Source organism: Trichomycterus rosablanca, chromosome 10 (assembly GCF_030014385.1).
Source record: "Trichomycterus rosablanca isolate fTriRos1 chromosome 10, fTriRos1.hap1, whole genome shotgun sequence".
NCBI classification, from domain to species: domain Eukaryota; kingdom Metazoa; phylum Chordata; class Actinopteri; order Siluriformes; family Trichomycteridae; genus Trichomycterus; species Trichomycterus rosablanca.
Genome location: NC_085997.1, coordinates 9,758,677 through 9,785,156, shown reverse-complemented (window position 1 = coordinate 9,785,156; position 26,480 = coordinate 9,758,677). Strand labels below are relative to the sequence as shown.

Below are 26,480 nucleotides of genomic sequence, written 5' to 3'. Positions count from 1 at the left end.
AAGTGTCATGTAAGCGGGTAAAACACCTGTTTAGGATTTATCTCTCTTGATGCGTTAAGACAAACAGACAGTGAGTCTTATATTAACATCTTGCAGTCAATTAGTGACATTGTTTATGCTGTATCAGCCGTGAACTTCGTCTCTTGAGTTTTCGCGCATGGACATTGAAGGCAGTACGCTTCCTCAGCAACTGTGCCGATTACAGTGGATTAAAAGCATCGGATAAACTCTGATTGTTTCATCCAAGATCAAAAGGAAAAAGACTGGTGGATTTTTTCTGTTTCATCCATGTAAACAAAGAACGTGGACAGCTCCACCACAACCGACCAAATATACTTCGTGATCTGTGCTGATTGGGACTATTAGGTTGGATCAGGCCTGCAACGGTAATTTTGGATACCCTTTTTTTATTGTATTATAACATTTTTGTAAAATATATTGGGGTTTGAAATGCATATTAATGATTGTGTAAATGAGTAAATAGTTAATTTGTTTAAGTATTATTAACGTATACAAGTTTGGTATGTGAGTCAGGGATAATGTTAATACAGCTACTGTAAATGGTGTTAGTCGCAGGTTTTTTTGTGCAAGGTTAGTACCACATATATATAGGGTAATTGAAGCAGTTTTTTCAGTTTAAATAAGAGTATAGTTTAAATATAAAATAATCGTAAGTACTGATAAGTAGTGGCCCTTTTAAATCCTTACATTACCACAAAGAAAGAGATTTCTTAAACAATTAAAAGAAGTCAAGGAGCGCTTTCCAAATACAGCCAGGGGTGCTAGGGGGCGCTACATTTGTCAATTTAAACAAGTCAAAAAAGGTCTTTAAACCAAACGATTTGAGTAAAAATAGAGCATAACTGTCACTGTAGAACTTACAGACTGACCTAATGTTTGATGCAGCGTTTCAGTGAGCAACGACTTTTGTATTATGTGTTGCCTTTAAATGATCATAATGTTTCGGCATTGGAGAATGTGGGCATCGATCCCACTACCTCTCGCATGCTAAGCAAGCGCTCTACCATTTGAGCTAATTCCCCTTACACAGAACCTTCCTTTAGGATTTGTAAATTGTAATGTACTAACAGAGCGTTGATGCTGCATTATAAAGTGAGAGTGCAACGTGTTTGAGCTCACGTACTCTTTTCTATATTATGCGTTGCTTTTAAACCATCACAGACTCTGTTTATTTAAAACGTTGATCTTAGCCTTTAGGACGAACAATGTGAGGTCTTTTATGAAGTGCATTTTTTCTTTGATTTTGTTGGACCTGTAGGAGATTGTCCTGTTCTTGTTGCAGCTCTGCTGGAGGGTTATTTTCTTGGTGTTTGTGGTGGTGGTGGTGGTGGTGGGGTCTTTGTTCCCATTTTGGTTTATTCAGTATATGATGTACTTTACATCCATTTCAATAATGTGAACATTTCCATTTTTGTCGTAAAATACTGCTGTAACAATGTAAATGGACGCTGAATAAACATACTTAAATGGATATTTAAGTATTTAAGTACATATTTAAATGGATGTAAAGTACATCATATACTAAATAAACCAAAATGGGAACAAAGACCCCACCACCACCACCACAAACACCAAAAAAATAACCCTCCAGCAGAGCTGCAAAAATAAACAGAGCAAGATCAGGATGAATACATGATTCAGTTTCTCACATTTTCAGTGATCAAAAGCCTGGGTCCTGGCATCCACGTGGATGTTACTTTGACACGTACCACCTACTTCAGCATTGTTGCAGACCATGTTCACCCTTTGATGAAAACTGTATTCCCTGATGGTTGTGTCCTCTAAAGAAGTAGATTTGTATAAAGCATGAGCTGTCAGAAGTGGGATTCGAACCCACGCCTCCAGTGGAGACTGCGACCTGAACACAGCTCCTTAGACCGCTCGGCCATCCTGACCTGAACGCACATTATGAAAGACAATTTTCCTCAACACCCCCACATGGCCAAAGATTTGTACGAACTGCTGAATCTTTTCACATTATTATGTATGTTAGAGGGTTAAAGACATAAATTTGTATAAAGCACTAGCAGTCAGAAGTGGGATTCAAACCCACGCCTCAATGAGAGACTGTGACCTGAACGCAGCGCGTTAGACTGCATCCTGACTAGCTTGGGTACCATCGACACCACCCTCGCCCCACACGGACTAAGATTTGTACGAACTTTTCACATTATTATGAGTAACTGTGATGATGTCAAGGCGCCAGACACATCACCAGTAACACCAGATTCTGTCAGACTCCCAAGCATGGCTGGATTACTGACCGGGCCAGTGGGGCCAGCGCCCAGGGGCCCTTGATGTCAGGGGGCCCAAAACATTTTGCAATGCCTATCAACATTTATTATACAATATATTTTTATTTCCGAGGGCCCTCCATTTTAAGGATCCTCTGACTATTAGGGACTTTGACCCCAGGGCCTCTTGGTGGCCCTAGCCATGCTTTTGGGGCCCTCATGAAAATGGATGAGGCGTTGTGGCACTGCTCTGACTTCGACTTCTGGCTATTAGGGGTCCTAGAAAAGAGAGGGGCATATTTTTAGAGGGCCCTGGTTATGAGAGCCCATACCAGGGGGCCCTAGAGAAGAGCAGGGCATATTATTAGAGGGCCCTTGATCATGAGGGCCCCTGCTATGGGGCCCTTGACTTCCATAGAAGTCGTTTACCATGGCTTCTTGACTTTCTAGGGACCTACAAATTGCCAGGCAAGCTACCATATTTCATAACAGACGTTTTGTTGCAAATATGCGATTCAGGCCCTTACTTAATGTTTCTGAATTTGTATTGTTTCAAAATTATTATGTTCAATTTCTCTTAAGCGCAGAGACACAAATTAATTTAGCAATTTCAAGCAGTTTGAATGCATACACACACTTAACTGAGCTATTTGATGTTCTTTTCATGCCTGACAATATGTCCAACAGTGAGCTCACTTTAAAGGCTAACTCACTCGCTGCAGCATATCCTTCAGATCTGAACATGAGCCTGGCAGATGAATTGATACAATACAAATAATTCATAACAGAAAAAGAAAAATGTCCTAGTAAAATGCTCAAAACCATGATAAATTTGAATTTACAGTCAACCTTTCCAAATGTCTACATAGCACTTAGACTTTTTTTGACTGTGCCTATCACAAATTGTGAAGGGGAGCGTTCATTCTCCAAACTGGCTCGTATTAAGAATGAACTCAGCGGGGGATGGGGGGGCCCTGGGCAACTCTTTGCCCAGGGGCCCAGACTATCCTTAATCCGTCCTTGCTCCCAAGCTATCTTAAACATGTGTGCACACATTAATGATTAGACAGATGTAGGAGTATGAGCTCATAAAAATATGCATATGCTAATGTTGTTGATAATGCCGGTATTGTAAATGGATACACTGTTTTAATGATCCTTTCAGTGACCCGTGAATGGTATGCTCCAAGAAAGGGGGAGGGGCATCCGGGTTATAAACTTCAAATCAAAACTGCTAAAAGGTGAAAAGGTGTGTATTCATTATTAGGCATTAAGGGCATTACAACTACCCCATACCACCCCCAGACTGACGGCATGGTAGAACGTTTTAACAAAACCCTGAAATCTATGCTGAAAGAGTTTGTGGATGACACTGGCTCGGATTGGGACACGTGGCTCCCCTGTCTTCTTTTTGCTTACAGAGAGGTCCCACAAGCTTCTTCAGGCTTCGCTCCCTTTGAACTGCTGTATGGAAGAGAAGTGAGAGGGCCATTGGATGTCCTTAAAGAGGCATGGGAAGGTGACAACCCTACTGATGAGTTGAATATCCTTTCCTTTGTGCTCAAAATGCGGGACAAATTGGCAGATTTATCGGTAAAGGTACGTGAAAACATGGCAGCAGCTCAAGCAAAGCAAAAAAGGTGGTACGACAAGGCAGCAAGATGTCTGGAGCTAAAACCAGGTGATAGAGAACTCAATCTTTTTACCAACTTCTGACACTGGTCTACTTGCAAAATGGCAAGGACCATACACTGTCCGCAAGAAGATCAACCAGATCACCTACGAACTGGTGCTGCCAGATCGGAAGAAACAAGTGCAGAGCTTCCACATCAATATGCTCAGGAAATGGCACCAGAAAGAGCCCCCAACAGCCCTCAACTTGTGGATAAGAGCAATTGGAGAAGAGGAAGAGCACCAAGAGCAGTATTTTCTGGGCTCAAGCACAGCACCAGGCACACCGGGTGTGTCACATCTCAGTGAGGACCAGCAGGGCAAAGATAGCAAAGATTCTGCCAGTGTTACTCTTCAGTGCAGAGCCAGGGAGGACAAACATGACGCAGCACAAGATCCAGCTAGCAAAGACCGAGCCTATCCGGCAAACATGTTGCAGAGTGCCAGCCCGTCTAGTCCCTGACCTGAAAAATGAGGTGAAGGCAATGCTGGAGATGGATGTTATTGAGCCATCATCCAGTGAGTGGTGTAGCCCTGTAGGACTGCGATTTTGTGTGTATTTTTCCTAGTTGAATGCTTTCTCTACTTTTGACCCATACCCCATTCCTAGAGCTGACGAATTGATAGAGAGGTTGGGTAAGGCAGCTTTCCTTACCACCCTTGATTTATGTAAGGGATATTGGCAAGTCCCATTGGACCCAGCAGTGCGAGAATTGACTGCATTTCGGGTGCCAAGTGGACTATATCATTTAAAAGTGATGGCTTTTGGGCTGCATGGAGCAGCAGCAACTTTTCAAAGACTTATGGATAAAGTACTGAGAGGCACTGACGAGTATGCTGCAGCATATATTGATGATGTGATTGTTTACAGTGCGACATGGGAAGAGCACCTGAAACATCTTGTCTTCCAGAAACTCGCGGCTGCAGGTCTGACAATCAATCCAGCCAAGTGCAGCATCGCCAGGTCCGAGGTTTCCTACTTAGGGTACATGCTTGGGAGCAGAGTCATCAGACCACAGGTAGATAAGGTCGAGGCCATCAGAGCAAGTCCAGTTCCAACAACCAAGAAAAGGGTAAGATCGTTCTTGGGATTAGTTGGATGGTTTAGACGTTTTATTCCTGACTTTGCCAGCCGGGCAGCCGTTTTAACAGACCTCACAAAAAAGGACATGCCCCAGAGAGTGCGATGGACTCCTGAATGTGAAGCAGCTTTCCAGGATCTTAAGAACTGTATGTGTTCAGAACCGGTATTGAGGAGTCCGGACTTTAGTAAACCTTTCATAGTGCAAACAGACGCTTCAGGTCTGGGTCTAGGAGCAGTTTTACTCCAGGGGCAAGGGGAAGAACAAAAACCAATTTTGTACATTAGTCGGAAGTTGTTTCCCAGAGAGACTAGATACTCAACTGTAGAGAAAGAGGCGCTAGCTGTTAAGTGGGCCTTAGATTCTCTTAAGTATTATCTAGTTGGGGCTGAGTTCACACTTGAGTCTGACCACAGAGCATTACATCAGTCTGTTAGAATACCAAGTTACCTTAGATATGTGTGCTAACTAATAGTGTTGATAATACCGGTATTGTGAATGAATGTATTGTTTCAGGATCCTTTCTGTGACCCGCAAATGGTATGCTCCAGGAAAGGGAGAGGGGCATCCCGTTTATAAGTGCCCATCTAATCAAGATGGAGGACAGTTTTGATTGTGGAGGAGCTGGGTGCGTGAACCGCAGCTCGGAGGGGCATAATTGTTTGTTGTGTGCTACAAAGTTAGTCCCGAGTAAAGCAAGGTACAGGCTGCAGTAGCCTTTGCATCATTTTATGCTTTTTCTTTTCTTTTTCCAATGTTTGTAAATTATCACTGGATTCTTCAATAAAATATCAACTTTTGCTATGACCTGACGACGCATCTCTGGCAAGTTCTTACGGTGGCCTCATAAAATCGACCACTCATGACCACGTTATCACAGTAAGTATCATGGTTGCACTGCAACAGTGTGGGGCCTGGGCGTTAAAGGAATGTTAAGCAGGCCTGAAATGCAGGAATGGATGTTTATTAATAAATGAAATGAAGTTGAGCAGATGAAAGATGACATATCTCAGGTTCATCCTGTCTGACAATAAATAAGTTAAAGTCAATGTGTTTTCAGTATTTGCATTTTCCGTACTGTCCCAACGTTTTCTGATTTGGGGTTGTACATCCCGTGGGCCATTTGCAGCCTGTTATTCTTTTTTACACAACTAGTGAGGTATTTTAGAAATAAAATTTAACTTGCCGCTATAATCAAGTTTTATAAAACCTGCTAGAACTGTTTGACCTCTGGGTGGTGCTCTCACATAAACCAGATCTAAGACTCTCCCCGTCTTCTTTTCCCCTTGACTCAAAACATTAACGTCACACTAGGGTTGGGCGGTATGACGATATTACCGTATACCGCGGATTTTAAAAATGGTGACGGTATTAAAAAATGGTGCCGGTATTTTTTAAATGTGAAGCGCCAAATTTCTGCTTCAGGTTTACCTTGAAAACTGAGACTTTAGGACATGCGCGCATCCACAGTGAGGGAGGGGTGGGAGGGGTAGGCGGTTGGAGCTCGCTGATTGGCTGTGGGGTGCTTACTGGTGATAACACAGAGAGACGAGTGAAGAGCCACACTGGCTAGCGTTAGCTGTGAGCTAACAAGCAGAAACTGAAAAACGGCTCGTCTTTAAATTTTTCAAAATCAACATTTTTTATCAGTTCAACCGGAAATGAACACAAGCGCGTGCATGCGCGGACATGTACTTATTTACTAAATATATCTTCAGTGTAAATCGAGCACAAGTGTTGAGAAAAAGGAGCAAACAGTAATAATAACGTTACGCCCAATACGCTGTTCTGACTCTTGTCTGCCATAGATTTTCCTGCCTATGTAAGAACTATTTTTTCCTAAATAAAAGTGCTATATTAAGAAAAAAGAACGTCTCACCTGTCGTGTAATGTGAATTATAAAATATATAGTCTGGCCCTTTAAGAAAGTTAAGCGCACTATAGGGCGTAGGGAGCGAGTGTGTAGGGAAGAGATCGGATTTGTACCGTTTCTGTGCTCGTGTTTTGCACTGAGCTTGTGTGACATGTAAAGTAGCGTTCTCGTTAACCACTCAAATGTTTGGACTTTGAATTATTTTAACATTATTTTACATCACCGTCATCGCAACATGAACATTTACATTCATATTTTTTGTTACGGTATAGAACTTAATTCTGGATTACAGGCATAACTAATCGTACACGTTCATACACTTTTAAGAAATATCTGTAACTATAAACTAAGCAGTTAACTTTTGAAATATATTGAAGTGTTTAACCTGCTATTATTCTGTTTTGTGTGGGCAGAGAGAGATTACAATGCCAAAATGTTATGTGTTAATGTTTGTGTTAAAGTGTAATTGATACACATGCATTTATACTTATGCGTATTTATTATAGATCAGACAAGATAAGCAATGTTTGACGTTCAGATTGTTAAATCTTTTTATAATAAAACATTGAAATATTGTAATTACACTCAAGTGTGTACACTGTAAAGTTTGTCCGCGACACCCCCCACCCCAAACAAAAGCTCAGGATCACATTTCATAGGAAACACTCACTGGTCCAAGCTCTCAATCCTTGCACTATAATAAACTGCTTTGGATAAAAGTGCCTGGTAAAAGTTTTAGATGTTTTAAATGTTATAGACATGTAGAATTTAGCATCTTATAACAGCTACATCCAGCATGATGCTGCATTGTAAACGAGTTGAGTGGTTTATCAGAGTGGCCTCCCCAGTCACTAAATCCTGATCCTAAGCCTAACGAGGCATGGACTCCACTAGACCCCTGAAGGTGTGCTGTGGTATCTGGCACCAAGATGTCAGCAGCAGATCCTTTAACTCCTGTATATTGTGAGGTGGGGCCTCAGACTTGTTTGTCCAGCACGTCCCACAGATGTTTGATTGGATTGAGATCTGGGAAATTTGGAGGCCAAGTCGACACCTCAAACTGGTTGTTGTGCTCCTCAAACCATTCCTGAAGCATTTTAGCTTTGTGGCAGGGTGCATCATCCTGCTGAAAGAGTCCACAACCATCATGGAACCGTCTCCATGAAAGGGTGAACATGGTATGCAACAATGCTTAGGTAGGTGCTACGTGTCAAAGTAACATCCACATGGATGGCGGGACCCAAGGTTTCCCAGGAGAACGTCGCCCAAAGCATTAATAAACATCCATTCCTGCATTTCAGGCCTGCAAAAATTCGCACATTCCAAAAAAAGTTGGGACGGGGGCAATTTAGAGCTAGTAATGAGGTGAAAATACTAAATAATGATGTGATTTTAAACAGATGATTGTAATCATGGTTTGGTACAAAAGCAGCATTCAGGAAAGGCTGAGAGTCTCTGATGAGCAAAGATGATCAGAGGATCTCCAGTTTGCCCACAAATGTGTGAGAAAATGATTAAAATGTTTACAAACAATGAACCTCAAAGAAAGATTGGAAGGGATTTGTATGTTCTCCCTCTACAGTGCATATAATCATTAAACCTTTCAAGGAATCAGGAGGAATTTCAGTGTAAAGGCCAAGAGTGCAAGTTTAATCTGAACGCCCGTGATCTTCCATCCCTCAGACGGCATCAAGAACCACCACTCAACAATAGCTGATATAACCACAATTATAACAAACAATGTAAGAAACTCTATTTTTATTTTATTTACATTTTCTATAGTGTCCCAACTTTTTCTGATTTGGAACTGTATTTTACAATAAATGATTTACTGTGATATTTCATTTTTTTCATTTATTATTAATTTTCATTTATTCCTTCAAGAAAAGAATGAATACATTTAAATGTACTTAATAAGCATATAGTGTAAAGTTACAGTAATTATTAATTACAATACATTTGTGTTGGGGGGGTGTAAAATCATTTTAGTAACATAATGATAAATAAACAAATGATAAAGTTCAGACACGTCCATATTTGGTAATATAGAGGTACACCGTTACCATGGTGACGTTACACCTCAGCCCTCTGCACTCTGCCTCCTTGTGCCATTGTGACATCATCATTCTGATGGCACTGAGGGTTCTAACAGTGAGTACTTATGGAACGAGAGCTCAGTTTAGTTTAACCTTCAGTGTGTGCACATCACTCTCATCATGGCTCCTGAACAGAAGAGATGTGCTACCCACCGTCCCGCTCGAATGCAGCGCTTTCTGGGTATCCCGTGTCGGCGCTGGCCGCACAATCGAGCTCATCCTCAGCCCTTTCAGGATGTTTGTGCTGGAGAAACCGAATCAAAGGGCGGCGTGGAGGCCAAGAAGCAGATCATTATGGAGGGATATTTGTTCAAGAGGGGCAGTAACGTCTTCAAAACATGGAACAGGTCTGTAGAGAGTGAGAGCAGATGATGAGAGAAGTACAAATTAATCACCTCTAATCATCATAGTGATCATGTCCTACATATTTCCTACAACTGTACTGACTCAGACTGATCAATGTCGTGTTAAATCAGAAGACACGAGGATTTAAATCTGATCTATTATTAAATTATTGTATTATTTACAAGTTCAAATGTATTAAATCCATCACGCCGTTGTTTTATTTCTATTATTTCTTTTCTTCAGGCGCTGGTTCCTGATCCAAAACAACCAGCTCATGTACCAGAAGAAGTCTGAGGTCTGTAACGTGTCCTTTACATAAAATAAAATGCTTTATCTGCAGTAAACTCGAGCTTTTTCAGCTGCTTTTCAGTAATAATGGTCCAGTTTGAATGATCCAGCAGGAGTGAATATGATGATGGAAGCACTGGCAGCTGAAATATTAGAGATTGTATTTAACCTAAGCTGTGTGTTCTAACACATGAAAATGAAAATATGAAAATGATGAAAATATATATACTGTATATACAGCAGTACCTTGTAACTTGACGTAAGTTGGTTCTGGGAGTGGTGTTGAGTTTTAAAGACGTTGAGTTTCGAGCTATTTTTCTTCATAAGGATGTTTGGGAAACCTGTTAATGCATCCATGGTCCCGTAGAGCTGCAGATATTTTAGTCTCATGTAAAATAATGAGGTTGTTTTTGACACTTAAACACTGAAAATAACCCAAATCTAATATTAAACACTGAAATACAATTACAAACAGTTAAACATCAATAAAAATACAATAAAAGCTGTACTTTAGCTTTACTTCTTTATTGTTTTCTGACGCTTCTTTATGCTGGAGATGCTTGATGTTGGAATACCGTATTCCCTTCAGCACTGGCGCATTCACATGAGAAGTGACAAAACCGCTTTTGTGCCGCTGTGCCGTTATTTCCTATGAAGTGTGACGGCGGTACACAAAACTTAACGTGACTTATTGTAGTAAAACAGCGAGTGAGGAATTTGATTAGTGGAGGAACTTATGAGCAGTAATAATGAAGAGAAGTTTAGTGCTCCTGTCTCCTTCTTTTACTACATTAAACCACATTAAGCTTTATTTTGAACCAGAAGCGTTTTAGACTCTGGGAGAAGCTGATTCTGATTCTCACCATTTCTCATAAGCTCGAGCTGTAACACAAGTTTCAAAGTGAAACAGGAAGGAAAATCCAGATAAACACAGATACATGTGGAGCTGTAACACTGGATCTGACGCTTATTCCACACTAATGCAGATTCAGCTCAGATTCACATGCTGATGAGGTTTTACTGCTGAACAAAGCGGATGTTTATTGTTCATTTAAAATTAAATAAATAATTCTTTTAAAAAACAAACTGATCATGTTGAGTTTAAGGGAAATGGTGAGTTACAAGGTACCGCTGTATATATAAAAAAGGGGGCGGCACGGTAACTACCATTTCTGTGATTAATGGAACCAAAGTGTGTAAAACATGACGTTAAAATCATAATAAATAAATAAATAAATAAATAAAAAAGGAGAAATTACTCAAACTGATTCTAAAGAATCACTTGTAAGGACACGTTTGCTAAAGTTTGAGTCGTTTTGTTTGTGCTTTGATTTAAACTGGTATTTTGGAGGTAAAGATGTTTGATAAACTATTTGCCCCCAGCAGAACCCCACTGTGGTGATGGAGGATCTACGTCTGTGCACGGCTGAACACTATAAGAGCATCGGACGCCGTTTCTGCTTTAAGGTGGTTTCACCTACAAAGTGAGTAGAGTTCACCATCAGCCATGAACATTCATTATAATTCTATATTTATGAGGTATTTATGATAAAGCACGTGTTGTGTACATGTTTACACGCGTGTGTGTGTGTGTGTAGGAAATGTGTATTACAGGCTGATTCAGAGGAGAGAAGAGAGGCCTGGATCAGAACTATTCAGAACATCGTCGTTAAAACTGATGATAACAGAAGAGACGACTCCGAGGCCGAGGTGACTCTCTTTTAATTCTGTTTTACTCTCATAAGCCTCTTTAGAGCATCACTAACACTTTACAGATCGTACCCAGTCAAAACGTCCAATCATGACTGTTTTGCAAAGATTCTTTAACATTTAAATGCAGAGAAAAGGAAAATAAATGTCAGAAAACAGTCACAATCCAGCGCTCACCTTCAAAACACTGTCATTTCATCTCGTTTGTTCATTTTGTGACGTCGATAGATTTTCCAGCTTTAAAAATATTAATAATAATAATAATAATAATATCTCAGTGCACCTCGTCTGTATTGTGTGTTCGACAGGAGCCGGACAGGAAGCTGTCGTCATCGTCATCATCGTCCGGTGAAACTCTGAAGTCGATTTCCATCACATCCCAGTTAAACAAGGTGGTGGATTTAAAAGCAAAGCAGGAAGGATTCAGTAACTCTGAATCTGGAGGATCTAAACACGCAGAGAGAGACTCGCTACGTCTAAAATCAGTCTCTGGATCCTCAGGTGGGTTCAGGACCCCGGTCAGGCTCTAACGAGAACACTTGTATTGTTTAATCATCTGTTCCACCTTTCTTCCTCTTTCTGATTAATTCCTGCTCCACCCTAAACCTCGTACCCCTGACCATCCACTTCTGACCCTGCCTCTGTACAGCTGAGATGAGTCCTGGCGAGATTGTACTCGAACCTGCTGCCGAGTACGATTCCTTCTCCGATGCGTCTCTACTGCACAGTGGTGAGTACGATACAGCGCGACGACTAGAAGCGTTTTTATTTAGAATGAAATGTTAAATGTAACAGATTGAAGTTTTGAGTGAAGGATCCAGTTCAGGTTTGATTTAGAACTTGTTTTTAATAAAGATTTACTCTGTGACTGTGTGTAAGATGTAAAGTGATAATACTAACAAAAAATACCTCTTTTAAGTCGAGATTGTCAGATTCGGGCGGACGCCACATATCAGAGAAAGCCCGGAGCAGGAACTGAGCACGTTCTCCAGCTACTGCATCCACACAGGTCAGCCAAAGCTTTACTGAAGCATAGAAGTAAAAACACATCCTGCAGGCCGAGTAGAGTTCCATCAGCACGTGCACACAGGAGGGTCTAGTTTAGCTTCTTATGAAACACCAGGATGAATTTTAGCTGGTATTTAGTTTAAGAATACTAAAAGAGAGTGAACATCTCAAATCTAAGTCTCAGTTAGTCTGTACCTGAGTTCTAAACACACCGGCATCCAGGCCACAACACACAATCATGCAGCACAACATGAGGACTGAAGGAAATTTGGGTTTTGACCATTACCTCTTCCGATTGCTTAAAGTGTTTCCACTCACTGGGTGAACTGGTGTGATTTAATAATAAAACATTTATAATTCATGTCTCTGTAAAGCTCTATACCGGGGTGTCAAACTCATTTTCACCGAGGGCCACATCAGCATTATGGTGGCCCTCAAAGTGCGATTGTAACGTATCCTGCTGTGACTGCATTTACATTTACATTATTGGCATTTATTAGACGCTTTTATCCAAAGCCACTTACAGTACTGGGACAGTATACAGTCTGAGCAATTGAGGGTTAAGGGTCTTGCTCAAGGGCCCAACAGCAGCATCCTGGCATTGGTGGGACTCAAACCAGCAACCTTCTGATTACTAGTCCAGTACCTTAACCACTAGGCTACAACTGCCCATTGCTCTCTGCCTTTTAATTCTTGGACAGTTTGTTGTCAGTTAAACGCTGGTGTAGAAACACCGCCATCTAGTGGCAGGATGCGGTCATGTTGCGGGTCACAAAATCCACATGCATTGTGGGAGATGCCGTTTATGTAGGATTTTACAGAGTATTTTAAGACAATCAGACGTCTTTTAAGCTCACACGGGCCACATAAAATGACATGGCGGCCAGATTTAAGTTTGACACACGTGTTCTATACAGTTGTTCTACATCTGACGTGTTGGAGATCAGTTACTAACAGTGATTTAATGATGTTTGTGTAAACAGTAGCTGGTGATAAGAGCAAGACTTCAGTCCAGAGGAGCAGCTCTCCTTCTAAAGTTCTGACTAGATTCACAGCTTTTATAGAACAAATCTTCTCTACTGTTGGCGAGATTGTACTCGAACCTGCTGCCGAGTACGATTCCTTCTCCGATGCGTCTCTACTGCACAGTGGTGAGTACGATACAGCACGACGACTAGAAGCGTTTTTATTAAATGTATTTTATATTAAATGTAATAGATTGAAGTTTTGAGTGAAGGATCCAGTTCAGGTTTGATTTAGAACTCATTTCTAATAAAGATTTACTCTGTGATTGTGTGTAAGATGTAAAGTGGTAACTAGTGGCGGTCGCACTCTCCCTCCTCCCTTATCTGTCCTGCTTGGCCTCTCCTGTATCGTACTGTCTCGTCTACTCTACTCTACAGAGATTTTCTCAGCACAGCTCCTCAAAGAACAAATTATGGAATTGGTTAAATGGTCTCTGAATGCTATTGACACCATCTTCTCATCGAGAAGTTCGGGTTCGGGGGAACCCACATGCCCCGATGGAACGCAGATGGCAGGATACGCGACGGACTCGTGGGGGAAGTGGAGAGTCGTGTGCCTGGCACCTCTTTTGTTGGAGGACGTAGAGGATGTTTACCTATTTGGAACTTTAATTGTGGGGTTTCTGCTGATTGGTTTAGGCTTAGCCCTGCTGTATCTGGAAATTAAAAAGTTGGGTCAGTTGTCAACGGTCCCAAGGAATTGCCCAATTTGATTGATATGGTGGGTAGAGCTGTTGGAACTCAGACTGTGGTTATTAATCGCAACATGGATTCCATTTTGGAGAAACTAACTGCTTTGCGAAATGAGATGGATCAGAGACGCATTAATTCTGTGAGTTCTTGTTAAATTTGTATTAGGGCTCAGACAAAACAACATGTCATTTCTGCACTTGGCTCCCACTGTTATCATCAACGACCTTGGTGATAAGAAAATTCCTCCAGAGGATCTGCTGCGAAGCACCCTACCCTCCTCCACTGGCTGGTTCATTCGGGGCAGTAAGGGAGCTGTCAACAACCATTTCATCGTGAATTTTATACAGACTTTTTCTTGCTGCACGAATTTGACTGTCAGAACTTTCCCAACCCCCAACCCAACGTTTTCCACTCTTAGCTTAATTCCAACAACACGGCATGACAGGTCTGTAGTGCGCGCTGGTCTGGCTGCGAATCACCAGATGGCTGCTTGTCGCAGCTGGTTACTTTTTATCCCCTCATCCCTACTAGTGGCTGGTCGTGTGACTATGTTATGTTTTGTTTACATGTGCTTGTGTGCTGTAAGGAGCTTTTTTTCATGTTACCATAGTGGGCTCCTCAGGGAGCACAATCTGGTTGCTGTTTTTTTTTATCTCCTATCCTCCCAATGATGTTTATTATTTCTTGTTTCTTATCCTGTCTTCCCGTCCTGTCTCCCCCCCCCCTTGTCATATTGAATGTTTGGACGGGTGGATGGCTAATTTCGCTGTAATTGTACTTGTTGCAATTTATAGTGACAATAAAGTTCTACTACTACTACTACTACTACTACCCATACTTTATAATGCAGCATTAACACTAAGTTTAAAGGACTGCTCTGTGTAAGGGGAATTAGCTCAAATGGTAGAGCGCTCGCTTAGCATGCGAGAGGTAGCGGGATCGATGCCCGCAATCTCCAGTGCAGAAACATTATGATCATTTAAGGCAGGGGTGTCAAACTCATTTTCACCAAGGGCCACATCAGCATTATGGTAACACAAGAGACGCACCGGTTTCTCCTCCTAAAGCGCAAACTTGTATTCACTTTCATTAAGTTTTCTCATTCTGCTTAATTTTCTCTTCTTGTACATTTTGGGATAATGTGTAAATATTTCTCAACATCATCTACTGGCGGGATGCGGTCACTTTGCGGGTCACAAAATCAGCATGCATTTTGGGAGATGCAGTTTATGTAGGATTTTACAGTGTATTTTAAGACGATTGTTTTCCCCTCTCTAAGAGTCCCCCCCCTTTTAGCTAGACAGAGAGACAGACAGACAACTCCCTCCAGAACACAAAACTCGCTAAACATTTACAAACAACTGAGAATATAAACATCACTACTTACAGACGATGCTTCTGTATTATATTGCAAGATCATTATTTGTATTTATTATTACTGTTTACATTACTGACTACACTACTCCGCGTTCTTTTTGCCGTAAAAGTGACAAGGCTTCTAGCGAAGGTCAAAGTTAGTTGCCATGACTACGATGTCAGCAGTTGCCGCTTAAAGCCGCAGGTGTCGCATTAAATTATAAGTACGTCTCAGTGACTACTAGAACCATCACAACAATCGTACGTCGTTTAACCTCTTGTGGGCCACATAAAATGACGTGGCGGACCGGATTTGACACCCCTGATTTAAGGGCATCACGTAATATGAAACTCCTTGAGTCATTGCTCACTGAAACGCAGCATCAAAATTTACAATGTTACAATGACATTTACGCTCTATTTTCACTCAAATTATTTAGTTTAAAGTTTATTAGGATTTTAACGTCATGTTTTACACACTTTGGTTACATTCATGACAGGAACGGTAGTCACTCATTACACAAGGTTCATCAGTTCACAAGGTTATATCAAACACAGTCACGGACAATTTAGTGTCTCCAATTCACCTCACTTGCATGTCTTTGGACTGTAAGAGGAAACCAGGGCAGCCGGAGGAAACCCACGCGGACACGGGGAGAACATGCAAACTCCACACAGAAAGGACCCGGACCACCCGACCTGGGGATTGAACCCAGGAACTTCTTGCTGTGAGGCGACAGTGCTACCCTTTTTCAATCGTGCAATTGTGTTCTGTAAATAATGTTCTGATGGTTTTATGTTGTTTAAAGTAAAGTGTATGTATAGCTCTTCCTTGATGTGTCATGTAAGCGGGTAAAACACCTGTTTAGGATTTATTTCTGTTGATGCGTAAAGACAAACGGACAGTAAGTCTTATATTAACATCTTGCAGTCGATTAGTGACATTGTTTATGCTGTATCAGCCGTGAACTTCGTCTCTTGAGTTTTCGCGCATGGACATTGAAGGCAGTACGCTTCCTCTGATTGTTTCATCCAAGATCAAAAGGAAAAAGACTGGTGGATTTTTTCTGTTTCATCCATGTAAACAAAGAACGTGGACAGCTCCACCACAACCGACCAAATATACTTTGTGATCTGTGCTGATTGGGACTATTAGGTTGGATCAGGCCTGCAACGGTAATTTTTTTTTATTGTATTATAACATTTTTGTAAAATATATTGGGGTTTGAAATGCATATTAATGATTGTGTTAATGAGTAAATAGTTAATTTGTTTAAGTATTATTAACGTATACAAGTTTGGTATGTGAGTCAGGGATAATGTTAATACAGCTACTGTAAATGGTGTTAGTCGCAGGTTTTTTTGTGCAAGGTTAGTACCACATATATATAGGGTAATTGAAGTAGTTTTTTTGGTTTAAATAAGAGTATAGTTTACATATAAAATAACCGTAAGTACTAATAAGTAGTGGCCCTTTTAAATCCTTACATTACCACAAAGAAAGAGATTTCTTAAACAAATAAAAGAAGTCAGGGAGCGCTTTCCATATACAGCCAAGGGTGCTAGGGGGCGCTACATTTGTCAATTTAAACAAGTCAAAAAAGGTCTTTAAACCAAACGATTTGAGTAAAAATAGAGCATAACTGTCATTGTAGAACTTACAGACTGACCTAATGTTTGATGCAGCATTTCAGTGAGCAACAACACAATGACTTTCATATTACGTGTTGCCCTTAAGTGATCATAATGTTTCGGCATTGGAGAATGTGGGCATCGATCCCACTACCTCTCGCATGCTAAGCGAGCGTTCTACCATTTGAGCTAATTCCCCTTACACAGAACCGTCCTTTAGGATTTGTAAATTGTAATGTACTAACAGAGCGTTGATGCTGCATTATAAAGTGAGGGTGCAACGTGTTTAAGCTCACGTACTGTTTTCTATATTATGCGTTGTTTTTAAACCATCACAGACTCAGTTCATTTAAAACGTTGATCTTAGCCTTTAGGACGAACAATGTGAGGTCTTTTATGAAGTGCATTTTTTCTTTGATTTTGTTGGACCTGTAGGAGATTGTGCTGTTCTTGTTGCAGCTCTGCTGGAGGGTTATTTTCTTGGTGTTTGTGGTGGTGGTGGTGGTGGTGGGGGGGGGTCTTTGTTCCCATTTTGGTTTATTTAGTAAATGATGTACTTTACATCCATTTAAATAATGTGAACATTTCCATTTTTGTCGTAAAATACTGCTGTAACAATGTAAATGGACGCTGAATAAACATACTTAAATGGATATTTAAGTATTTAAGTACATATTTAAATGGATGTTAAGTACATCATATACTAAATAAACCAAAATAAGAACAAAGACTCCACCACCACCACAAACACCAAAAAAATGACCCTCCAGCAGAGCTGCAACAATAAACAAAACAAGATCAGGATGAATACATGATTCAGTTTCTCACATTTTCAGTGATCAAAAGCCTGGGTCCTGGCATCCATGTGGATGTTACTTTGACACGTACCACCTACCTCAGCATTGACCATGTTCACCCTTTGATGAAAACTGTATTCCCTGATGACTGTGTCCTCTAAAGAAGTAGATTTGTATAAAGCATGAGCTGTCAGAAGTGGGATTCAAAAACACGCCTCCAGGGGAGACTGCGACCTGAACGCAGCGCCTTAGACCGCTCGGCCATCCTGACCTGAATATGCATTACTAAAGCCAATTTTCCTCAACACCCCCACATGGCCAAAGATTTGTACGAACTGCTGAATCTTTTCACATTATAATGTATGTTAGAGGGTTAAAGACATAAGTATGTATAAAGCACTAGCAGTCAGAAGTGGGATTTAAACCCACACCTCAATGAGAGACTGTGACCTGAACGCAGCGAGTTAGACTGCATCCTGACTAGCTTGGGTACCATCGACACCATCCTCGCCCCACACGGACTAATATTTGTACGAACTTTTCACATTATTATGTGTATTATGTATAGTAAATGTACTGACTGTAACCCATTTGCTGCACTGTACACTTTGTCACTAGGCTGTAAACCATATATCAATAGAAAGGGAGCCACATATGAGCACTCCAACTGACCAAATAATGTTTTTTGGGTGGACCATTGTTAGCACTGTAACGGCACTAGCATGTTAGGGTGTGTTTTCTCTGGTATAAGTGTATTGGGTACAGCCTTCTTGTTGGCTTTTTAACTGACTGGATTATTTATTAAGATTATTTATTATTTTTTAAGAACTCAAACCCTGTTTGTACTTGTTGTTTGCCTGTTAGTTCCTCATTTCATGTTGCTCTAGCTCAAGCAGCTTGTTCTGTTGGAACTATGACTGCAGTCTATCAGGGAGTGGTAGCTGACGGCTGGAAAGCCATGCTCATATAATGGTTAGTACTCTGCGTTGTGGCCGCAGCAACCCCGGTTGGAATCCAAGTCACGGCATTGTCTTTTTGTATGCCGTGCTTCGAAGGTTTCTATTCTCTCCTCGGGCAAGAGACCGAAATGAGGCTGGAGCTTCAGGAAAGTCAGAACCATAGTCAAACGTGGGCCAGTGGCGCAATGGATAACGCGTCTGACTACGGATCAGAAGATTCTAGGTTCGACTCCTGGCTGGCTCGGTTATCTTTTTTTTGTCTCTCTAACTCCTTGTGTATGGAGCACCAACAATGCATCCAACAATGCAGGTCTTGTCAAAGTGAAAAAGACTTGTCAGAGCGCAAAGAAGTGGCTGATGCTGTTGGAACTATGACTGCAGTCTATCAGGGAGCAGCTGACATGAGCCACCAGACTGCTGGGAAGCCGTGATCGTATAGTGGTTAGTACTCTGTGTTGTGGCCGCAGCAACCCCGGTTCGAATCCGGGTCACGGCACTGTCTTTTCGTATGCCGTGCTTCGAAGGTTTCTATTCTCTCTCTTTTTTTGTCTCTCTAACTCCTTGTGTATGGTTCTCTGTACCCCAGATCCAACAATGCAGGTCTTGTCAAGGTGACAAAGACTTGGCAGAGCGGAAATAAGTGGCTGATGCTGGCACCAGCCGATACTGAGCCTTGCAGTTTCCCATATGGTGTAGTGGTCAGGATTCCTGGTTTTCACCCAGGTGGCCCGGGTTTGACTCCCAGTATGGGAATTGCCTTCTATGATTGGACTTGAGCAAAACTTTGCCCATTACTTCCTTTGCGCCTTGCTGCTGTAGCTCAAGCAGCTTTTTCTGTTGGAACTATGACTGCAGTCTATCAGGGGGCAGCCGACATGAGCCACCAGTGGCAGACTGCTGGGAAGCCGTGATCGTATAGTGGTTAGTACTCTGTGTTGTGGCCGCAGCAACCCCTGTTCGAATCCAAGTCACGGCACTGTCTTTCCGTATGCCGTGCTTCGAAGGTTTCTATTCTCTCTCTTTTTTTGTCTCTCTAACTCCTTGTGTATGGCTCTCTGTACCCCAGATCCAACAATGCAGGTCTTGTCAAGGTGACAAAGACTTGGCAGAGCAGAATGAAGTGGCTGATTCTGGCGTCAGCCGGTGCTGAGCCTTGCAGTTTCCCATATGGTCTAGTGGTCAGGATTCCTGATTTTTACCCAGGTTTTCGACTTCTGCTATGGTAATTGGCCTTTATGATTGGACTCGAGCAAAACTCTGTGTATTAGTTCCTCGGCGCCTTGTTGCTGTAGCTCAAGCAGCTTGCAGTTCAAATATTAGGACATGTGGGGGTGTTGAGGAAAATTGGCATTGGTAACGTGAAGCAAGTCAGGATGGCCAAGCAGTCGTTCAGCTCGCAGTCTCTGCACTGTACACTTTGTCACTAGGCTGTAAATCATATATCAATAGAAAGGGAGCCCCATATGAGATCTCCAACTGACCAAATAATGATTTTTGTGTGGACCATTCTTAGCACTGTAACGGCACTAGCGTGTTAGGGTGTGTTTTCTCTGGTATGAGTGTATTAGGTACAGCCTTCTTGTTGGCTTTTTAACTGACTGGATTATTTGTTACGAACTCAAACCCGGTTTGTGCTTGTTTTAGGCTATTCAATCGTCCACAAGATTGAATAATATGAATACAGTTAATATTGTATTATATAATAGAATGACTATAAAGCTGAGTCTGAGCTTAAACACTTGCACCCTGACTTTATAATGCAGCATCAACACTCTGTTAGTACATTAGCAAAGGTGGGGTTTTCGTAAGGGGAATTAACTCAAATTGTAGAGTGCTCGCTTAGCATGCGAGAGGTAGTGGGATCGATGCCTGCATTCTCCAGTGCAGAAACATTATGATCATTTGGCAGCAACTCGGAATCTGAAATGATAAAATTAAGGTGAAATTCGTTGCAGCATTAATCTTTAGGCCAGTCTGTCAGTGTTACAATGTCATTAACGCCCTATTTACTCTTAAACAGTTTTATTTACATACCTTTTTTGTTTTGTTTTGACAGAAACACATGAACTTATAATGCTACAATATTAAAATTCATCAGAGTTTTATTTCTTAGTTTGATCGCTGCTATTGATATAACTGAAATGATATTATTGTTATCTTTTTTATTTACTTTTTGAAGTTTTTTTTGGAAAAAAAGACTCACAGTGATCATTACCAGGATAAAACAGGCAGTGAATGAATGAATGTATTCCATAATAAGAAACAATAAGAACATCCATCATACCACCAGGTGGTGGCAGTGTGATTGTGTGGGGATGCTTTGACATTTGGGTGACTTCATGGGAGTCCTAATCGATTGAACCAGGAATAATGAACCACTGCCCTGATTCTCAGTGCTGAGAATCATCCACTATTTAAATAATACCTGCTCTGTGGTGGTCCTGTGGGGGTCCTGACCATTGAAGAACAGAGTGAGCAGTCTAGAGTCAGTAATTGTAGAACTACAAAGTGCTTCTATATGGTGAGTGGAGCTGATAAAATAGACAGTGAGTGTAGAAACAAGGAGGTGGTTTTAATGTTATGGCTGGTTAGTGTAAACTCACACACTGCTGTATGTGCTTGCATGACTGTAGGACGAGTTCTCAGTGCATTACCGTAATATCCATAAAATGTGTCCTTGCGATTTCAGTGCAGATAAGTTTGTGTAGAGCAGGGCTGCCCAATTTGGGGCCCGCGGGCCAAACTTGGCCCGCCGTCTATTTTTTTTTGGCCCGCCTCACTAGATCAAAGTAGCACCTACTTTTGTCAGTAGCTGGGAATTTCTTTCAGCAGGTGTTGAACTGCCGATAACGCTAGCTGCAATTCATTAGCTGACCACAATTTTACATGAGACAGTGGATAGGAGAGGGGGGCGCTGTGGAGCTCCTGTCAGCAGACATCAAGTAATCTATGATGACACGAGTGAGCTGTTAATCATGGAGCGTATGAGGCAGTGGCATACGGATAAACCAACATTTAAAAACAGTTGGCAGCTTGAATATTATTTCACTGAAATAGATTAAACCGCAGTTTGCCTCATCTGCGGATAGAGTGGCTGTGCTAAGAGTACAAGATCCGGCAGCATTACGAAACAAAACATGCACATCTGTTCTCAAAGTACAGTGGGGAGGAAAGAAAGGTGAAAAAGAATATTTTGCTTTGCATGTTTTTCTTTACAAATTTACATTTGTTCAAATATTTCTGCTCCTAAAAGAAACATTATCATCCGTTGAAATCAATAAAAGCACTGTTAATTAGAATAGACAGTAATGTTTTATTTAACAATAAAAAACGTGATATATTTAAATTTAATGCAATATTAAAATTAGGGCTGGGCGATTTTCACGATAAATTCGGTTAATTCGAATGAACGTTATCACACAATGTTAGAAATGTGACAATCGCGATTAAAATATCCCGAGGCAGAAACTGACCAGACGCTCACGGAATATATAAATCGGGGAAAGTTTAATATCAAAAGGGCGAAACAGTGTACAAAACCAGACAGAGTTAGATTCAGAAATAAGGAGCGCAAACACGATCAGCAAAACTTCACAACGAGACTCACGAACAGAAGAGTTTCATTAAGATTCATGGAATCGAACACAGCTGAACTGAATCAAAACTCCCAAGCGTGAGGACCGATCAGGATTGGCTGACCGGGAACATGTGATAGTCACGTGACAGTCCGTGGGAGCAGGGGAATTGTAGTCCATATGGTTAGAAGCAGACCGTGCCCCCTCCATCCACCCCCCAATAACAAGAGGACAGAATGAAAGCTGAGCTGAGTGCTTACTCAATGTCCCCCCCAGTGTAGATACTGATACATTTTTACACTTCTGCAGTCTTTTAAATTAAAATGCAAGAAAAAAAGAAAATAAATCTAAGTCTTTTTTTTTATTGCATTATACAAAACCAAAAAAAAACGCAATCGGAATCTTTTTTTTTTTTTTTTTTTGCAATATCACCCAGCTTTCAGTACAATAACATAACGTTTTAGTTTTGGCCCGTGGCCCTTCACTGAGATAAAACTTTGGCCCCTTATAAGGAATTATTTGGGAACCCCTGGTGTAGAGACTGCAGCAGCGGATACTGTGTTTGTTTAGAAATTGTGGTCATACTTTTTTCAACAAGGTAAGTTTATTAAAATAAACGTTTTTTGTATATTAGCTTCTGGATATTTTCGGATGCTACGGACAAAACTGTGTTGTACTGCTATGATGATACGACTATGTTCCAAACCCTTTTAGACTCTTCCACCACCGTTAGCGCTTCTCTCAGTTAGTTCAGCTCATTAAATATATTATCCACAGTATCGCTTACTTTTACAAACCCAATTCCAAAAATGTTTAGACAGAAGAGAAAATGTCAATGTAAATAGACAGCAGTTTGTAAAAGATGTTATTTATATTCTAGCATACAAACATACATCGCTCCAAAATATGAATGAACGCTTCAGCCACGGTTGCCAGATTGCGCATTTTAAAGTCCGTCAAAATGCATGGAAAACCGCCCAACATACTCACGAAAAACAGCCGATAATCAGCGCTTAAACAATATTAAACCAGTTAAACATGATCTACTACTGCTGATATCTCACAAATCAGTGATTATAAATTATTAATGGCATTTGAAATAATAAAAAACTAAGACTAAGAAGTCTTAAGGGTTTTTTGTGTTTTGGTAGAACTGTTTCTACTTGAAGAACCCTTTAGTATAATTCAAGGTTCTTTGCTAACTCAATTTGATTTTTATGGATTTTTTTCTCTTGCCACATATAAATGCACATAACATTTAAGGACTGGAAAACAATCGTGCAATTGATACAGGAAAAAAGGAAAAAGGTGAAAGAAAGGAATCTGTTTGTGATCTACCTGCTAAATTCTCCTCCTGAGATGTTTTTTTTGTGTGTGTAAGCAGCAACATACTTCACCTAAAACTTTATATAATCACCTTCAACAGAGCCGAAACAGAAATAAAAACATTTTATAATAATTGAAGTTCTACAGGACAACATATGTTAAAGTTTGTAATTTAAGTCACATCCTTGTGGGGATTAAAGCAGGTTGCAGAGCCTGGATAGCTCAGTCGGTAGAGCATCAGACTTTTAATATGAGGGTCCAGGGTTCAAGTCCCTGTTCGGGTGAGTTGCTTCTTACTGCATTAGGTAAGCGGTAATTTCCAGCATTTAACCAGCCACAGCGAAGAACTGTTGGAGTAGCGACTAATCTTAACCCATCAGATACACGACCGTTCTTTTGTTACAGTAAGCTTGCAAGCAGAGCAACAAGACGGTCAGTATTTAAGGGCTTCCTTTCTTACAACATTTCTTCTGCTAAACCATCGTGCTGTATGCTTAATTTAAGACTCCGTGGTGCATCGGTGTGTTTGAGCTTGTTTAAAAGCTCATTGGCTTTAGAACGTATGCTGTTTTCACAGTGTCTGCTTTCCATTTTAGTTATAAACACAGTTATTGGGTGAGTACAGGTGTTTTTTTATTATGCTTCTTATTATATCATAGTTGCATGTAGTCGGAGTGATGCTAGAGATAACAGCAACGATACAAAGGTACACCAAGTTAAGGTTTGTGTGCACAGTGTGGTCGAACTGTTTCATGTTACATAAAAAAAAAAGTTAAGAAAGGTTGTGGGTCGAAAAGGGCCAATCGCGTGTGCCACACTTGGGATTGTGATTGAGTATACGTTGCATTGGGTGGGTAAACATGGAGCTGGCGTTGAAAAACATGAGTTGGCAGCGGTGGGATTCGAACCCACGCCCCCGAAGAGACTGGAGCCTTAATCCAGCGCCTTAGACCGCTCGGCCACGCTACCACTGGTTAAGGGGTAGATTAAAACAAGCAACTATGTATGCAATTTCTACCTGCATTTTCCAATAGAAGTCAAATCGCCACACCAAACTGGTAAACATCATGAGTTGGTGATGAACTTTCTTCTTCAGACTGGTTTTTAAATGAAAGTCAAAGAGACAGTAGGAGCCCGGGTAGCTCAGTCGGTAGAGCATCAGACTTTTAATCTGAGGGTCCAGGGTTCAAGTCCCTGTTTGGGTGAGTTGCTTCTTACTGCATTAGGTGAGCGGTAATGTCCCGTACTACATGCTTTGTTTAGAATGATGAAGAATTTGTACTTTGTGAAATATTTCTATGTAAAATTGCATGTACTTGATAAGCTTGAAATAATTGCGCACTGCATGTGTAACATGTTCTCCACACCAACTATCTGTTTTAAACAGACTGTAGTAAATATAGGACTGTTTAAATCTACAGTATATTTATGTGCAGCCTAATAATGCACTGAGTTTTAGATATTAATACCTACATATTATATGTTGAATTACATGCATCATAATTTCAGTTCTTGCTTCACAGAGCTGCTTTGTTATTGCACTGCAGTAAACAGTTGGTATATCCTGCACTATTTTGGCCCTTACATAAAGCAGCATCAACCCTTAAGTCAGTCTGTCAGTGGTACAAAGTTACGATTTGGTTCAGTTCATCCTAAAGGCTGCGATAAACGTGAGTAGTACATTACAATTTACTGTTAGTAAATTACAATTTACAAAGGGTAAAGGAGAGTTCTTTATACAGGGAATTAGCTCAATTGGTAGAGTGCTCGCTTTGCGTGCGAGAGGTAGCGGGATCGATGCCCGCATTCTCCAATGTAGAAACATTATGATCATTTAAACTCGATTCGTCATTGCTCACTGAAATGCTGCGTCAAAAATGAGGTCAGTTTATGCTCTATTTTCGTTCATCGTTTAGTTTAAAGACCTTTATTAATTTTTTTAATTGACAAACATGCAATAGCTTTGAAACAATCTTGAAACAAATCTTTTCACATTATTATGTATGGTAGAGGGTTAAAGATGTAAATTTGTATAAAGCATGAGCTGTAGCTGCACGCATTCAGTTTAAAACACTGATGCTTTCCTACAAAGCCAAAAATGGACCAGCCCCAAGCTACCATCGTGGTCTAATCAAATCCCGCTCTGTACCACGCAACCTCCAAGCCACTAGTCTCGCTCGACTTGAGCCCCCACCCAGGACTAAAGGAAGACAAGCATCAAGGCTCTTCTCTGTTCTAGCACCCAAGTGGTGGAATGAACTTCCTCTGTCTGTCCGAACATCTGAGTCTCTTGCTGTCTTTAAAAAACGATTAAAAACCCACCTTTTTACTAAGCACTTAAGCTGACTTGTACTTATTTACTAACATTTTTTTTTCCATTTCCAAAAAACAAAACAAAAAAACAAACACTTTGGTTCTAACAGGTTTCAGCAGATTTGTGTTCTTTGACTGTTGTTTACTACAACTTGAGAAATGAAATGTTTACTATGGAAGCACTTCTGTAAGTCGCTCTGGATGAGAGCGTCTGCTAAATGCAGAAAATGTAAATGTAAAATGTTAGAAGTGGAATTCAAACCCACACCTCCAGGGGAAACTGCAAACTAAACACAGCACCTTAGACCACTCAACCATCCTGACCTGCTTGCAAAGGTCTAATACCAATCCCACAACACCCCCATGTGGACTAAGCTTTGGATGAACTGTTGTATCTTTTCATATTATTATGTATGGTAGAGGGTTAAAGATGTAAATTTGTATAAAGCATGAGCTGTCAGAAGTGAGATTCAAAC

The 26,480-nt window shown here is 40.8% G+C and overlaps 3 non-coding genes across 3 annotated transcripts; 2 read left to right on the top strand and 1 right to left on the bottom strand.

The window, feature by feature from the left end:
* Positions 1-18,961: 18,961 nt before the first annotated feature.
* Positions 18,962-19,034, top strand: trnar-acg (transfer RNA arginine (anticodon ACG)). The gene has a single exon. It is a non-coding gene; the product is annotated as a tRNA-Arg (tRNA).
* Positions 19,035-19,214: 180 nt separating this feature from the next.
* trnah-gug (transfer RNA histidin (anticodon GUG)) lies at positions 19,215-19,286 on the top strand. Its single transcript has one exon. It is a non-coding gene; the product is annotated as a tRNA-His (tRNA).
* A 5,292-nt stretch (positions 19,287-24,578) lies between these two features.
* Positions 24,579-24,660, bottom strand: trnal-aag (transfer RNA leucine (anticodon AAG)). Its single transcript has one exon. It is a non-coding gene; the product is annotated as a tRNA-Leu (tRNA).
* Between the last annotated feature and the right edge of the window lie 1,820 nt (positions 24,661-26,480).